We start from the raw sequence: 16,793 nt of genomic DNA, 5'->3' as shown, positions 1-16,793 counted from the left end.
CCCTGCGCATCTGCCCCCTCCCCCCCCCAAGGGGAAGCAGAGCTGGGGCGGCCGGCGGCGACAGCGGGACCCTCCGTGAGAGAGGAGCTCCCTCCCGGGTGGCTGGGGAGAGGGCAAGGTAGTTGAGTTGCCGGCTGAAAACCTTCCCAGAGTTTACAAGATCTGACAAGTAGCTACGTAGGTAAATCATTTCAATTAGGTTTTTTTTTCTTTTTTTTTTTTTTTTTTTCCAAAAGGAAACGTTTAAATTAATCAGCTTGCCTTTACAAATAAGACTTTAAAAAGATATTATTTGGGATTTAATGAAGCCAAGGTTAATTATGGCCTAGGTTATTTCAGAAGCTGTGTTTTTCAGTAGTAATTATTCTAGAAACTGAGAGCTATTTATATACCCAGACTAGAATATTTAAAAAAATGATTCATCACCAGCCTTACCCTTAGTTTTACAGAGCACAGAGTGAATCTTCCCCTGTATGAAAATTTGCATTAATCCATATGTATTTATGTCTAAGTTGTGTACATGCAAATTATGGCTACAAAATTACACCAAATGTTAATTTTCATGAACACTGAACAATTTCTTCTGCTTTTTTTTTTCCTTAGAGTAAGTGCTAGTTAATATCATGCACATACAGGAGAAACAGCAATATATACCTTTTCAAGGGCCTGATCCTATTAACAATAGGATTCCTCCTGCTGCTCTGAAAGCTTAGCAAGGTGGTAGGAAAAAATATTTATGAAAATGGGAAGAAGGGGACTTTAAAACAAAGCTCCACCCACATAGACACCAGAGGAAAATAAAAGTCTCTAAATAATGGCGGGTTGATTTATTGGCAAAGATTAACTCTGAACAATTGGTTCTTCTTACATTTGCAAAAGCTCAGTGTCCTATATTGGAGCTTATTCATATTCATGGAAGTGACAGTAGTTGGCTGGCTGAACAATTGCTTTCAACAATGTCTCTTCTCAGAAGTAAAACTTTATGAAACTATCTGAATGCCCTGGGATCTGAGCTGACAGTCTTGTGGACAGAGTCCCTTTGCTCAGTTTTGTTGAAAGCAGAAAAGCCTGACCAACTGGAGGATTCTTCCTGATCTAGTAGGATTATTTATTATTTTTTTAAAAAGTGGTTTATTTGCTAACTTTGGAGATTAGTTTGCATTTGTGAAGACTACTACGAAAACAATTTCTCAGTTGAAAATCCATGCTGAAGCTACAGAAAAGAGTCTGGTCAGATTTTTAATCTTTTTGATACAGAATCTTTATGCTACCTGGTTATATGTAAATGAAGACATTTCCTTCTATCCCTTCCAGGATGCTCTTTCAGGGCTCATGTGTACATTGCAACTAGAATTGCTCTTTGATGAACTGATCTCATACTGGAGAATTAAGGAAGTGGTTGATGAATGTTCACAATTCCAAAGAGAAATTGTTCTCTGTCAGTACTTCATTAGGCATATCAATGTGTCCTCTTTTGGGAGGACTGCAAAATGATCCTATCTGTGAGTAAAACCTTGCCACAGAGTGAAAGCTAAGAGAAGAGCATCAGCTTTGCTCAATTTCCTGGCTTGTTTTGTTGGTTCAGATCAGGTCTTTTTTTATTTAAGATTTAATTTCCTACTTTTGAAACTGTCTTACAACACACTGACAGAGTGATCCACAGGACGTACAAGTTGCTGGGCTGTTCTTACTGAGCAGCATCTCTCTGCCTGGTGTTACTTGATGTCATTCTGACTATTCAAAGGCTCATTGTATTTCACTGTACGGATGTCCTGCTCATTTCGGTAGAATATTGCGTATAGTAATCAAAATAACTTGGAGCAAATCTGCTGCCCGGACTGCAGACTCTTGCTGCTGCTACATAAAGTGCCCTGACACCCACATTATTCTTCTGTAGTGTCTTTTCTAGGCAGCGCCATGGAAATCAATGTTGTAAGCATTAGTTTCATAGTGATGGAACTTTTTTCAGTTAAAAACAATCTGGAATAAAAATAGAACATTGTGATACCACCACCAGAATAGTTCACACAGTCAAACCAATCACAAATATTGTTTTTATTTGAAGCATCTTTTGCACAGTCTTGTGAGATGACATTGTAAGTTATTCCTTAAGTCCTTTTTAGAGTGCCGCAAGCAAGGACCTTCATTTCGATGATACCATGCTGGTAAAATTATGGAAAGTCATCCCTACAGGTAACAAGGTCTATTTTACAGCAACAAGACTAATTACTGATGGAGATAATTTTTAACATGCATTTGACCCGGCATTTATTGTGCAGTTAGAGAACTTTTGCATGGATAGGAAGCATGGAAGAGTAGTAACTGTAGAGTTTTCTCAGTAGGAGCAGTGCATTTGCAGAACTAAAGGCCAAACAGGAGATACCCTGCCTTTCATCAGTGGAGTAATTTTCAATGCTGGAAGGTGCTGAGAAGTGTCACAAAATTCTGAAGAAAAGTTTTACGGACTTTGCTTTAGAGAGAGAAGGGCACTATTGTGATAGTTTCTGGTGACTGAAATAGGTAAATAAAATTCAGAGATCCTTTTCCTTCAGAAACTAGGTGAATGCTCATGTTAATGGTTGTGGCAGGTGCCATAGAATAGCAATTAACAACAAGTGTAAATTGTGTTTTGTCTTTGTCTTTCATTTTTGATATATGTTGCAGAAACAAGATCCTGTTGTGCTGATAAGCAAAGAGATTGTTTTTGGCCCCATCAAACTCATATTCTATAACAAAGTGTGGCAAGTGTGTGGAAGGAATTTCAGTGGCAAGGGATGTAACAGTAAAGAATAAACAGACCCTGGTGTATGCATAAAATAGGACTTCGTTGTCTGTTTGTGCTTGCAAGCAGTCGTCGCAATTTGTAGAATGTTGCTTTTATGTATGTGGCAATTACTTGAGGGAAAAATTGTTTTTTCACTGACTGTCATGGGAGAAAATATACATGGGGAATCATTGTTCTTTTCATATGATTTTAAGGAAATGAGCTCAAATCACAAACATGATGTTAAATTATATCCTTGCTTCCAAAAGAGCTATGTGCTCGGTTTCTTTTTTAAGTGATTGAGATGCAAGATAAGCGCTTGTTTGTGTGTGGTGTGTATTTAAGCTAGTACTGTGGTAACCTTTTTGTGATTCAAGAACTCAAAATAAGCTCAAAGGTATGAGAAACACTTTAAAACTTTCAGTTCAATTTGGGATTTTTGAGCCTGCCATTGGTGTTGAAAAGGGACTTTGTGTATGACATATAGGTGGCAAACAAGTTTCTAGCTGGGCTTGAAAGATGATGGCATGTTTAAACTAAAAACTAAACAAAACTAAGGTGTAAGTTTTTAAAATGTTGCTTTTGGAAGGGGAATAGCTAGCTGGAGGCCAAAACAGGGGCATAGGAAAGCTAATACTTAACTTTTGTAGTGCTCTTTGGAGAAGGGATCCAAAGGAGACAGTTGTTACTGAGAAACGGCGAAACTTTAGAACCGGATCTCTGGGTGGATGATGCTTGCACATCTATGGAGCTTTCCTGGAGCTGAAACTTGCTGTTCTCTCTGCATAGCAATTTCAAATGAATTGTTTCTAATTTGAGCAGCCTTGTGTGTGTGCTTGTTGATGTTAACATGCTGTCAGCTCTGGAAACCAGAACAAATTTGGAAAATCAGAACGTGATTTGAGAACAAGAATGGTGTTCCATAAATGGGTTTATTGTTAGTCTCATGTATACTGCCCTGGTTTCAGGGCAACTCAGAGCTGCTGATTTTCTGGATGTCTGTGTCGTGTACTGTTGAGTGAATCTTATCTCTTATCATAGTCTGTAGGACTTGGTAACGATACATACTTGGCATAGTTCTTGAACGATCTTGGCTCAGCACACGTATTTCAAGTTACTACCACAGTTGCTTTCTAACAGTTTTATTTGTTGAGAAGGTATAAGCTGATCAATGTGTAGATAACTCAGATGAAATACAGACCCAGAGAATGGAGCTCAGTGGCTTCATTGCTATTCTTGCATTTATTTGCCTGGCCAAAATCCCAAGTAGAGCTACACTTGTATATGCATTGCCCAGTGGTAGGGAAATGTGGAGGAGCGGAGTGACTTTTTGCTTGTGTGTATGCATGTGTCTTGGGATTTTTACACATGGCTCTTTTTGCAAACCTGGGACTCTATTTCAAGGCAGTGCAAATGTCCCTGACTAGAAACCCAGAGGTGGGCCAGAAGTTGCGTCCTGTTTTTGGTGAAATACAGATTTCAGGCTTCAGGTAAAGGACTGTTTTCTCTGTTGGGAGAATTTGAACTTAGGTGGCTGTTAAATATAGAAGAGGAAGGCCTAACGACAACCACAACCATGAAAAGATACCCCTGGGTCACAGTAATAACCCTTCCCTTGCTATTGGGTAAGCCCAGACCCAGCACCATGTAAAGCTATGTCAAATATGTGTTTGTGTAAATGAGGAGTAAGACGTTTTGCTTTGTTGAGCTATAGTTTCACATGCCGCAGAAATGAAGGCTGTTGTTTTTAGAATTAGGATGTTTTAATACCAGAATGGAAGAGTAGAGAGAAAGGAAAGGGAAGTATAACAAATACAAACAAACAAACAAAGGAAAATTCATAAAATACTGCATATACAGATTGTTGGGTTTTTTTAAAAACAAAACTTTATTGAATTGACTCCACTGGATTGGGGAATTTGGTGCCTAGCTAGAAATCACAGACTGTACCTAGATTGTTAATATAAAACATAAAAAATAAAAGTTCTTATCTGCCAGAATTGCAAAGGAATGGTTTATATCAATAAAGCATCAATTAATTTTTCACCAGTGGTTTCTCTTGAGTCTTTCATCATCACGTAACTCTACGTCTATCCGCTCTTCTTTCACGGCTTGCTTGAGCACAGATTTCACGCTGTTTTCATGAGGATAGGGAGTCTTGTTGGAAGTTTTTGACAGATGAACTCTGAGCTCTCCAGAAAGAACATATTGTTACGTGCATTTTTTTCCCCCTAGTTTTAATCTAAGCTTTCAACACTTTTTGAAAAACAACCAGAAAGAGTGTAGGTAGGGGTTCCCTGCCATGGTCAGAGAGGTCTTGCTGTGCAACTACACGTTTTTCCTACTAGTCTGATGCAGTTAAAAGCTGTTACTCAGTGGGGTGAATGTGCGTAACAGTTTTACCTCCTTGTGCCCTCTGAGACCAGACCAAGACTTGTTAAGGACTGCCACAGTGAAGACATCTGTGATACTGTCATCTCATTGTGCTTGTGTTTTTATGCTCTATAGTTGCGTGGCTCTGTGTGTTTTGCAGAGCTGAAGAAAACTACAAATTAAAACGTCCATCTCTTCCCATTCTTGTGTTTTTGTTGTGCTGAAAGCAGGGACCTGCAGATGTCTTCAGTCGAAGGAGAGGAGTCAGGAGCCCATAAGGAGTCCGTTCGGTGCTGGGGTTGGAGGCAGGTTACAACCTGTGGGCAAACATGGTTTGTTTTGTTGCTTCATTACCCTGGTGATTTGTTACTTTGTAGCCACATCTGTTTGGGTTCTGGTCATAGTTTAACTGCTGGTGCAAAATATTTTGTACTTTCTGGAGGCAGTCCCTCTGAAAGGCATCCCTGCTGTGGCTTGGGTTTTTTTTCCAGGCTGTACTGGGGTTAGTTCCATCCCAGCCACATTACCTGCTTTTGCAGAAGATCCCATAGCTTCAGGCTGGGGCTGAGCTGCCTGGAGAGCGAGCTCCAGACAGTGCTGTGCATCGGGGTGCAGCAGGCAGTGAGGAGTTGGGGGAAGAAGGAGGTGCTGCTGTGGGCTCACAGCTTAGCATGCCAGGGTAGAGAGGTTTTTTCTTGGTTTGTTTTTTCGTTTTTTTTTCGGGTTTTTTTTTTTTTTTTTTTTTTTTTTTTTTTTTTTTGATTTTTTTTTTTTTTTTTTTGTTTTTTTTTTTTTTTTTTATTTGGTGGGAACACCAACAGCATGGATTGGACCTGTTTGGAGCACAGAGTCCAACCCCACCTTGGTGGAGGCTGGTGATGGGGAGGTGGTGTGCTTAGCCTGACACAGGAGGTGTCTCAGCCTCTGCTTGCTGCGGGATGATAGGGAATCCCTTGTTATTTTCATGCTTTGCAGTTAAAAGGTTTTTATTTTGCCTGAAAGATTTTTTTCACTCCCTCCATCTGCATAACAGGTTAAGCTGTTCTTCTCTCTCTTCTAATATGCAGACTTGCAGACTTTTATTTCCATGTAGGGTCTGGGCCACCCATCTATTTTAAGGGTCTCGCACACAAGAGCAGCTGAAGGTTAGGCTACAATTCTTTTTCAGTACGTAATAGTCTTCCCCACTGATCCTGCTGCCGATCATTTATCAAGGAGCTGCAGCTGGGTTTCTTATTCTAGGATTCCTTTATAGAAAATATGCTACATCATTAACTAGCATGCTAGAAATTATCCTAAAAGATCAGAAATAAGCAGTGTTCATAAAAATATTAGCTAATGTGTTTCAGGGTTAAAGATTTTCCTTCTGTTTCTCTTTTAATTTTTTTTTTCTTGAAGAAAATAATTTTCTGAGTGCTTGCTTTGTCTGTGGCAGCTTTTCGCAGTCATTACTGTGGAGGAGGATCTGTAAATGTTAAATGAGTATACAAAACCCGATCTAGTTAAAATACTGGCTAAAGAAAATGATCCTAAATTCTGAAATACAATCTGTATAAATGCATATACATGCATGCCCATATACCCCATACAAATAATTTAATTGCTAGACTTACTGTAATGTGTCCAGCAGGGAATATGCCTTGAGCCTTTCTGTGTTCTGAATCTTCCAGCTACAGATGATTAGAGGATTGACTGTCTAAGTATTACATTTTAAATTACATCTTCATACTTGCAGAATGAGATGAATTTAATATTTTGATGTGATTTATGATGCTATGGCTGAGCCATATAGTGAAAGAAATTAGAACTACACATTCTTTGAACAGGGGGGATGTCATCATGTTTATAAAACTGTTCATGGCTTACCATAGTTATTTACTGGAAAGAAATCAAAACAAACCCTAGTTATACAACTATGATAGTACCTGATGGTAAGACTATAGCATGCTAAGACTGTGGCTGAAATACTTCAGATTTAACTTTTTGCCATTTCAGAGGAACCATAGTTAAACTCTTATTCACTTTTTAGGCAAGGATCAAAATGTTTTTCATACATTCATTCATATAAATTCCCTCTGAGGGGAATTCCTGCTGTGTCTATATTTTTCTCTGTCATCTCATTTGTAGAGGTGTTTTTTCATTTGCCCCTCAGAAAAAATTTACGTAGAATGCATTGTTGGAATCATACTGCTGTGTAAGTCTTACAAGTATATGAAATTAGTTTTTTTTTTAGCAGGTATTTTTGTTTATCTGAACGTGCCCTGTTAGAACAGAAATGGCCTGCACAGCTATTGCTTTTCTGGCAAGAGATTTTTCCCTAATTTACAGATATTTGAATTCATGATTTTGAAGAATGGCTTAAATGTTCAGTTTTGCATTTTGACAGGTTTTTTGATGTAATAGAATTTGCAGTGATTTTTCGTACATACAGAAATGCTGTGTGGTTCTTTCCATTTGGAAATCTGTTGAAAGAGGCCAAGTTTCAGACCAAGGAATAAAACATTTTACGCACAGGGCACATACAAGTTATGCAGGCTACCTTACACAAGAATGTGTCAGCTCTGAAGTTGAAATCTAGGTGCCATCCTGATAATCCCTTCTATTTCACTCTTCACTGAGGAAAGGAGGCAGCTAATGCTGATCGTTAGTGTAGCTCTTCGGTTATTAGGATTCTTGTCCATGAGAAAATTGAAGTGAGACCATTAAATAGCGTGCAACATTTTGAGAACCTCATTTTATATCATATGTAGATCTGTAATCATTTCAAAGGCAGATAATAATGATATGCTAATATGCCAAAATTCCTTTCATTTACATAACTTTAAGGCAATAAATATCTGAAATGAGAAATATGTTGAAAAGGTTTCTTTTATGTTTTTCCTCGTAGCTTGCATTTAATTATAATTTGTAGACCTGATTGCTGTGCTTGAAACTGCATTGAGGTTTGCAGGTTTGGAGTGCATTTTATAGCCTGAAAGGTTTGTCTTGTCAGAAAGGGGCTGTCTATACTAGCCCTGCTTCTGTGAAGTTCCATTCCTTTGACCCTGTTGTGGCATCTTGGCGCCTGCCCATTTTTTTCCTTTTGCCTATTATATTCTTTATTCAGATATGCAGTAAGAATTAATGCTGGAAAGTACTAAGGGCCAGTGCTTAAAGGTAAAAAAACCCAAGAGGCATTAATTTCAAGTGGTGTTTGGCTGCACTAAAACACACAGCAGGGTTTCTACTGCTTGACCTTACTCAGAACCATTCCCTTAGCAACCTTTCATAGAAGGAGTAAAAGGACAGCAAGAAAACATTTCCCCCCCCCCTATATTCAACAGAATAATATCCAAAAAATGAGTTTCTGTCTTCAAAAATACAACAAGCTCAAACCAAAAGACTCCTAGTGGGTCTGAGCTCTCATTATGTATGCTGTGTCTCAGTCCAGTCATTTAATCCTCTGCTTTTTAACTTACCTGTCTGAGTCTTTGAGATTTTAACTAGTGGCATTGCTGATGGTATACTTTCAATATCCTCAAAATCTCATTGACAATCTGGTTTGTTCTTATTTAGAAAGTGAATAAAAGGATTTTCCATATAAGCAAACGTTTGTAAAGTTAAAGAGAATTGTCTTTGTCAGCGGGCAGATGACTCTGCTTTATACCATTACTTGATATTTAGGAAATACCAATTATTTGCTGCTTGGTAATACTTTCAGTGGAGAAACTGTGTAATGACCTAGAGCAGCATTTCCGTAGCCCTTTGTTTTCTTAACCTCTCTGCTCCTGGATGAAGGTAAAACTTGGGATGGTGGAAGGAGGAGTTGGTTTATGGGAGGCAGAGCCTTTCAGTGTCTTTTCTGCGTGTTTGCAAACCCTTGACTTAATTTTGTGTTTATTTAAAAAATGCTTTAGAACTCCAAGGAAAACTCTGGTATGGAGTTGTCTTGTGTGGAATATTAGCTATATTTTAATTTAAAGGACTGATGTTTTGTCCATTTTCTATCCTACTTGAGGATATTTTTGGAATGAGAATAGTTATCTGAGAGACTCAGAGTAAAGGAACTTAGGATGTAATGTCTGCAAGGGTCAAACATAGAGGGCTAGGATGTTGAAGTGCACAAAAAATAAAAGGGAACAACCCAATTATCTGCTTTAAGTTTATTTTTACCGAAACTTTTCTTTTCTTTTCTTTTCTTTCAGCTTGCTTTTGTCCTGAAGTACTTCAGTTACTGTGGATGTAGCAGTTTTTTTGATATAGGTAGGGCTTAGTGACCCAAACAGAAACGGAAAAAAGCCCATGCTTCATCTGGTCTGAGTGAGATGCTTGCACAGTATGGGTCTGGATTTTTAAAGAGGCTGGAGAAGGGCAGGGGTGTCACAGCGTTCGCAAGTAATCAGTCTGCAAATAATCAGCCCGTGGCAGACATTGCCCTTCCAGAGAGAAGAAAAGGCATTTCCAAAATGTGCTCACAGGACAAGATGGGGAAAGATATGGTCTAGCAGAAGTTGAGGTTGACTGATCCTCTGCATGTAGAAAGTCACTTGTCCAGAGTAGCTTGAAATGAGAGTGCCTGTATCTGGATTAAAGCGTTGTATAGTCCACATGACAAGTAATTTCACATTTCAGCACTGCCTAGCTTTTTTTTTTTTTCTTTTCTTTTCTTTAAAAAAAACCCCAACAAATTGTAAGGGAGCTGATGGACTGTGTGTGGTAACTTTTAGGGAACACTTAGGAGGAAGGTCTTGCAGCGAGGTTCTAGAGAAGCAGTATCCTCAGCCACGAGTTAGCACACCCGTTAAATACGTTACAATGCTTTGGCAGCTGGTGGGGTCTTGCCTTGCCTCTGGATGGGTACTCACAAAGTCAGCTGCGCAGGCAAGCAGAAGTGCTGTTGCCAAGTGTGATTACAACCAGCCTTCTTAAAGCAGGTGGCTGGAATCATCTTTCCCTCCCTTCTCTGCTCTTGGCAATGGCACTGGTGTGGCAAAATTGGTTCACGAATGGGTTTCTAAAGGCTTACTGCCTTGTCATGTGTTGAGGGCAGTTAACATTTTTGTGACCATGGTGTATCCTCTTTGCTCTTACTCAGTTGCTTAAAAATAAAACTTAATGTTAGCTAAAAATCAGACCCGTCTGGGCAATGCAATGGCTAGTGATGCCTGATTCTTTTTAATCAAATCTGCAATCCTAGTTCTCAGAAGGCATTTTGCCGTCTTTCATTAGATTTTTTTTCAGTAGCCTAATATTTATCTCAGGAAGGGCTTCCTTCTGTTATCCATTTGGTTTATTCTTAGTGACTTACTGCCAAGTCAGGGACCATATTGTTGTCGCTGGTATCTTTATGCCTGGGGTCTTCACCAGAACACCAGTTTCTCAAAGGCATCTAGCTGGCGAGACACATACTTTCCTGTCTCTCATTGTCTTTTTCAGAGCCACCTCCTCACTTCCAGCCATGCCCCATTTTATATGGACAGCAGATTCATCATTCTGCTTCCTAGTGAATTTGTAAATATAAACTATTTATCCAAATTCTGATGTCTTTCTTACCTGCCTTCTCTTGTTTGGTAGCATGGTGTTCCCCCCCATAGTTCCCTCTTCCCTGCCACTGCTCAATGCAATAGATTTTATGAACATGCTTTTTGTGATTTGCTGGATTATTCTATTTCCATTGCATTTTAATCATCATGATGACAGCATCTGTTGGCAGCAGTACACAGATGTTTTTCAGAGCATATTCTAAGGTTTGTGAATGGTTACTATATCTACATGAGTAAACTAAGGTTTTGTCTTTTCCATTTACATTAAAAGAAGTGGAACTGCATTATGGAACTGAAATGTGTGTCTCTGGGAGACTTACTGCCTTTCAGTGACTACCAGGGGAAACCTTTAAGTTTCACACAGCTTCATCTATGTTACCTGCTGCAGTGAGCCTGGGGTTTGTGTTACAGAGTTAAGTCTCTCATCCTGCTTTCACTGATATGATGGGTAATCTCCCTCTCTTTTCTATTTTATTTGAGATTTTAACCTTTAAAGCGATCTATCTCTGACATCATAAGGGAATGGAGAACATGCATGGACAAGAAGCCAGAGATGTTCCTCTAGAGCATCACAGTAGCTCTAAAGAATGGCAAAATATCATGAATGTAAAAAAGAAATTACAACAGTAGTCAGTTATATTTGCTATAGGGCATTCTGGCAATGCTGCCAGTTAAGTGCATTCAGACTAAAATGGTAATTTGGTCAAAAAATACTTCATAAAATGTCCATGAACTAGAAGGCACATTATGTATTGTCATAATTTTAATGCCTTTTGATTTTCTTTCTTGTGCTAATTATCTTCAAAGAGACATTGCCCTTTAGGCGGCTCAACTTGCAGAAGAGCACCTGATGGGTATGCAAAAAATAGTTTGTTGATCAAAGATGGGAGTTTGTGTCCTGCACTCAGGTCAGCAATGGGGCTCTGAACTGGATTTTGCTAATCTTGCTAAATGGTCTTTTATTGTTGCTGGGCTGTAGGGAGATTATTTGTAAACTGGAGTCTTGTCTCTTGCCCCGAGAAGTTGTAAAGGGTTGTGTTGAGTCAGTGGAAGGGGCACATCTCTCAAAAGAAGCTATCAGAGGAAGGCTTGGAGCAGCATGCGTGTGATGTTTTGGCTCTGAAATTTATTTTCTCTAAAAAAAAAAAGAATAAGCTATTATGTGGGGTAATTAATATGGAAATAGATTATTTTGTGTCTCTTGTGTTTGTAAAAAGAGAAAATGTGCTTTAAAATGTTGATGTTCTTTTGGGCTTGCAAGGGATAAAAACTTACATTCTGTAGCTTGTGACAGATGTATAATGTATAAAGTTGGGGTTTTGGGTTGTGTTTTGTTTTTTGTTTTGTTGTGGGTTTGTTTTTTTTCCCCAGAAATAGCACTGCTAGTTGCCCAAGGGTGTAGTTTACCTCTATACCAAACCTGTGCATGGAGTGTAAGTTAACTGTAAAATTTGTACACTGTAAAATGTAGCTCATGAGACCAGAGAACCACCGTACAAGGCCCTAGAGAAAAAATATGTATCGTACATACACACGACACTTTATCTAGTTGAATTCAAGTTAAACTCAGTCACAAGACAATCAAGGCAGAAAAAAGCATGAGCCTGCATCGCTCAGTTCACTTCCTGGGACAACTTGGTGAACTAATAAGGTAAGATCATTCTCTTTGAGGCTGAAGAAGAAATAGGAGGAGTTTCTTTGAATGTAGAACAGCATAGTGACAGCTGGAAAGACTCTGTTGGCTCCAGTGCCCCTGGAAAGTGCCTTAAGGCAAGATGAAGGCTTGTGTCAATTTGCTGTTTAAATCTATTCCCAGCTACTTTGCTGGTGAGGTATATTGGACTTAGGAACTACAAATAAATACATGGATATAGAGAGTCCCATCTTTTAAAAATGTATCTCCATCTCTTCAGGGCTACTTTGAATGTATGACTTGCAAAGAGCTTGTCAGATTATTAGATTAACTGGGAAATCGTCATATGTCCTAGGGCCTTTGGAAAATGCACTTGGAAGCTGAGAATTTTAAATGGGATCTTCAAGATTTAGCATGTTATTACAATGTTAATAAAGAGCTTGAGAATTGATAGAAAAACTTTTGATACCGTTGATAAAATGCAAACCAGCTGAGAAAGCTGGTCTAAAGCTCAAACAAGCATGCATGAGGGAAAACGAAATCCCTTCTGAAGAAAGGTCTGTTGATAGGTGAACTTTGCAACTCTTTCATTTTTTTAGTATTTCTGGTGATGCTATAGGGAAGTTTAAAAAAAAAAATACTTCCAATTATTTTAGCTTTTGGCCAGAAGTTTTCTAACAGATATGACAAAGTCATTATCTTCATGAAACCACAGAGACAGACAAATGCAGATGTACTTTGGTCTTGGTCTCATAAATCTAACTTAAAAAAAAGTCCTTTGAGTTTCTTAATGAGAGGTTGTTAGTATGAAGTGTGTCTATGTTCTTTCCAAACGATTAACAGTTACCTTTTTTCCGGGGTATCCATATTTGCTAATAATGGCTCGCATGGGAAAAGTGTGGCCATCAATGTCATAGAGTGTTCATCGTGCTTTAAAAAAGTGTGCCTGCAATGCATTCATCTAGAATAATATTGAAATTTAAGCTGAAGATGGGAAATATTTGCTGACAGGGCTGGCCTCAAGGCGTTCTTTTTCCTTCCTAAATGCTGATAAAATTGCTTGAAATGTTCTAAAGTATATTGAAGGTTGTCTCAAGATGGATATATTGGCTTAAAAAAGAATTATTCCATTCTCCCCATAATTATATTCTCTCTTTGATGAGATTTTACAAGAAACTTATTTTATATCTTTTTCTATAGAAAAGTATTAATATAGGAAGTAAACTTGTTGAGAGTATTAGTTATCTTGATATACAGAGAAAGGTCAATTGATTTTCTGGATGCTGATCCTGGATTAAGTTTTAAATTGTGGAAGTTTGACTCTAACTCTGGTTGCTGGTGAATGAGAATTGCTAGCTGAAGAGAAATGGGGCTCCCAATGCGGTTTCTCATGTGCTTGCCAAGCTGTACTCCTGAACAAGGAGGACAAAACTTTGTTTGTGACCTCTGTAGGTGTCCCTGCAATTGGAGTTCCTCTTCCCAGTGCTCATGTAGTGTTATCACATACTTCATGCCTCCTTCTGACTTGTCTGTAGGGCCCAAGAAGGGATCTAGCTCTTGAAATGTAGTTTAAGGTGTATGGTAGTCTTTCGCTTCATTCCCTCCCTTCCTTCCCTCCCTTCCCTCCCTTCCCTCCCTTCCTTTCACTCTCTTCACTCTCTTCACTGTCATCCTTTGATCACCCAAAGTACCAGACTGGCCAAAGGAAGTGACGGGATATTTGATATATTAGGCTGGTGCAGCTATTGATTAGTTCTCTTATTGCTAGACTGCATTTGCTTAAACCAGAAATGGGTTAAACTAGACTCGTGGAGGAATTTTTCTCCCTGGTGAGATAAGTGGGGACCTGCATCTTATTTTTTTTTTTTACTCTCTGCGTTGTGTGGGTTGTGATCCATTTCTTAGGATTGTCTGAACTATTTGACATAACACATTTCTTAATATTGTTTCGGCCAGCATGGCAGCTTTTATTTCATCTGCTCTCCTTTTGAGTTGCATTGTAGTTCTGGCCTTTTGCCTCTTACTGTAGACTTTGGGATGGCTGTAGGGCAGTTGTTTTCAAGTTGTTTTTTTTTTATTTCTGTACCTCTGGAAAAGTTCCTGAGAGGGGTGATAATTTAAATCTACTGATGACAGACTTCTGTTTTTGTTTGTTGTGGTTTGTTTTTTTTTTTAATTGCTTAGATTGGTCTGTGAAGCACAAGTTGAAACCAGTGGTGTAAGATTTAAGAAATAATCCTTGGTGTTCACAGGACTAGTGTGTTCATGACCCCTTGATTGTATTTTCCTGTGATTGCAGAGAATTGGAATCAGTGACCCAGATGTTTCTTCCGGCTTTGTCCCCGAGGCGTGGAGCATAAGTATGCTCAGTCATTAACTTGGTGCTGTTTAGTTTCCTTAAAATGGTCTGTTAAATCTTTGTTTTAAGTACCGAGGGTTTGTCTTATCATTAACTGCAAAGACTAGAAAAATTGACTGATGTTCTTGAATGACAAACCGTTAGCTAAGTGGTGACAAGCAGATGAACACCCCCCTTGAATTTGCTACTCTCAGTTGTTTTCTGTAGGGAAATACAGTGTTAAGGAGGAGCACCCTAGGTCTTTGGAGGTATAAGCCTCAGAGATATAAAATGAATGTGGGAATTTGGGATGTCTGACAGTCATAAGCTCAGATATTGGCCTGTTTGCCAAGCATGACTGTGCCACTGTCATAATGCAGACTAGAAATCTTTAATAGCTGTACTTCAGTGCTTGTAAACTAGTGAGTGATTATTTCATCTTCTGTTTATACTGTTCATCAAAGCAGTCAGGGCTGACAAGGCCTGGAAAATTCTCAAGGGTTTTGCTGCTGTTAATGCAACGCACTACAATGGGACCTCTCTCGTATAGCAATGTCGCTGAGTACATCTAATATCGTAGTCTATATTGGCACTAACTCTGAATCATAGGAGTTGCATATTCCTACCCATCTGCCTCATTTGAACTGATTGCAGCAAATTCCTTGGAAGTACTTCCTTCTGTATATTGCATGTGAAGTTTTGAAGTTGAGTATGTTTGTTGCCATTAATAGCATACAGTAGCTATTTGGTGATTTTGTAAAAACTCAGGCCATTTACCAAAATCAAAAATAAAAAGGATTATTTATGTGAGGGTTTTAAGGAACTTAACTTTTTTTTCAGAAATACGAATAAATCTCTCCAAGAAATCACTGTACGCAGTAATGATTTTCTGCTCTACTTTATTAAATTTATTAAATGTTTCCGTAGTGTTGTTCAATTCATAGAAGCCTAGTGTGAGGACCACAACCTGCTTTCTTTTTGTTCAGAGAGATCTGAAAGCATAACCTTATAAGCAACAAGAACCGTGTGAATTCTTACCTGGCTTGATCCTCAGACACATTATAGTTGGGCTTCTAGACCACACATAACCCCATGGCAACTCTGATTTTAAATAGTGCAAATGACAGTTTTTTTTTTACAAGCCTGCTGAGAATTTGTGCATAGAAAAGCTTTCCAGGCTCACATGCATTTAGACATGACCTGTGACCAATGCAATGCAAGTCCTGTGACAATGAACCAGACCCAGTCCTAGGGTTATCTGTAGGTGCAGGATGCAACTTTATCACCTTTGCCCTGCCATGTGTAGCAAAGCTTGGCATATACATGAGAATCTGCTTTGGGATGCGTTTCATTTCTTCTTTCCTTCCAAGTTAGCTTAGCTCTTCAGCCTCAATAGTGGGCATCTTACACTACAAAGCAATTAAATTGGTATATTGCTTATGTTTATTGCAGTCACTTGAAATCTTTTGCATGTATTTCTGAAATATGATACTTGATCCTTCCACAGGCACGTCTTGCACATGGGAGGAACTTCTCACATGCATGTGCTTAAAGGCATAGTGGCTGAAGGCACGTGCAACGGATGTAACTCTCTGGGACAAGTGCCTGCAAGAGTACCATCAGCTTTAGTTCTAGTGATGAATTTGACTGCTCTGTGAGGCTTGCCAACTGTTGTGGCTGCCCCATGAGAAGGGCTGGGATGTGGGAAAGGCAGCTGTTGCTGGGGGCAGAGAAGGAGCACCCCTTCTCATATTTTCCATCCTCTCTCACCTGACACCAGGAATAATAGGTTCTGCTCACCTGAGTGCACCACTGGGACTTCACCTGTGGTTTTCTTATTTCTTTTCTGTGACAGAAGCAGCCTGGACTTGGCCAGAAACAACCTCTTATCCTCGTGGCATCAAAATTCAATTCTGCTTAAACTGCTGAGGTGATGTGAGCTGTCTCTGCTTAATGGTTCAAAGCAGACACTGTCTGCTTTGCCTGTGTGGGAACTGAGTCCCTATTTTTGAAAGGTACAGCCCATGGGAAAGTAATTGCAAAGACAGAGCTGCACCATGAACAGAATCGAAGGAATGCTGAGTGTTCTCAAAGTTACACCCCTTTGGCACATACACAGGTGATCTTCTCACAGGTGATGGCATGCTCAGCTGGCTAGGGAAA

At 39.1% G+C, this 16,793-nt stretch overlaps 1 protein-coding gene across 1 annotated transcript in view; it reads left to right on the top strand.

Annotated features, from left to right (window-relative positions):
• GRID1 (glutamate receptor, ionotropic, delta 1) overlaps nucleotides 1–16,793 on the top strand; it is a 540,147-nt gene that overhangs the window by 901 nt on the left and 522,453 nt on the right.

This window comes from Charadrius vociferus, unplaced genomic scaffold (genome assembly GCF_000708025.1).
Source record: "Charadrius vociferus isolate BGI_N301 unplaced genomic scaffold, ASM70802v2 scaffold429, whole genome shotgun sequence".
In the NCBI taxonomy this organism is placed as follows: domain Eukaryota; kingdom Metazoa; phylum Chordata; class Aves; order Charadriiformes; family Charadriidae; genus Charadrius; species Charadrius vociferus.
Note: the sequence above shows the minus strand (reverse complement) of the source record. Positions and strands in the feature narration are given on the sequence as shown.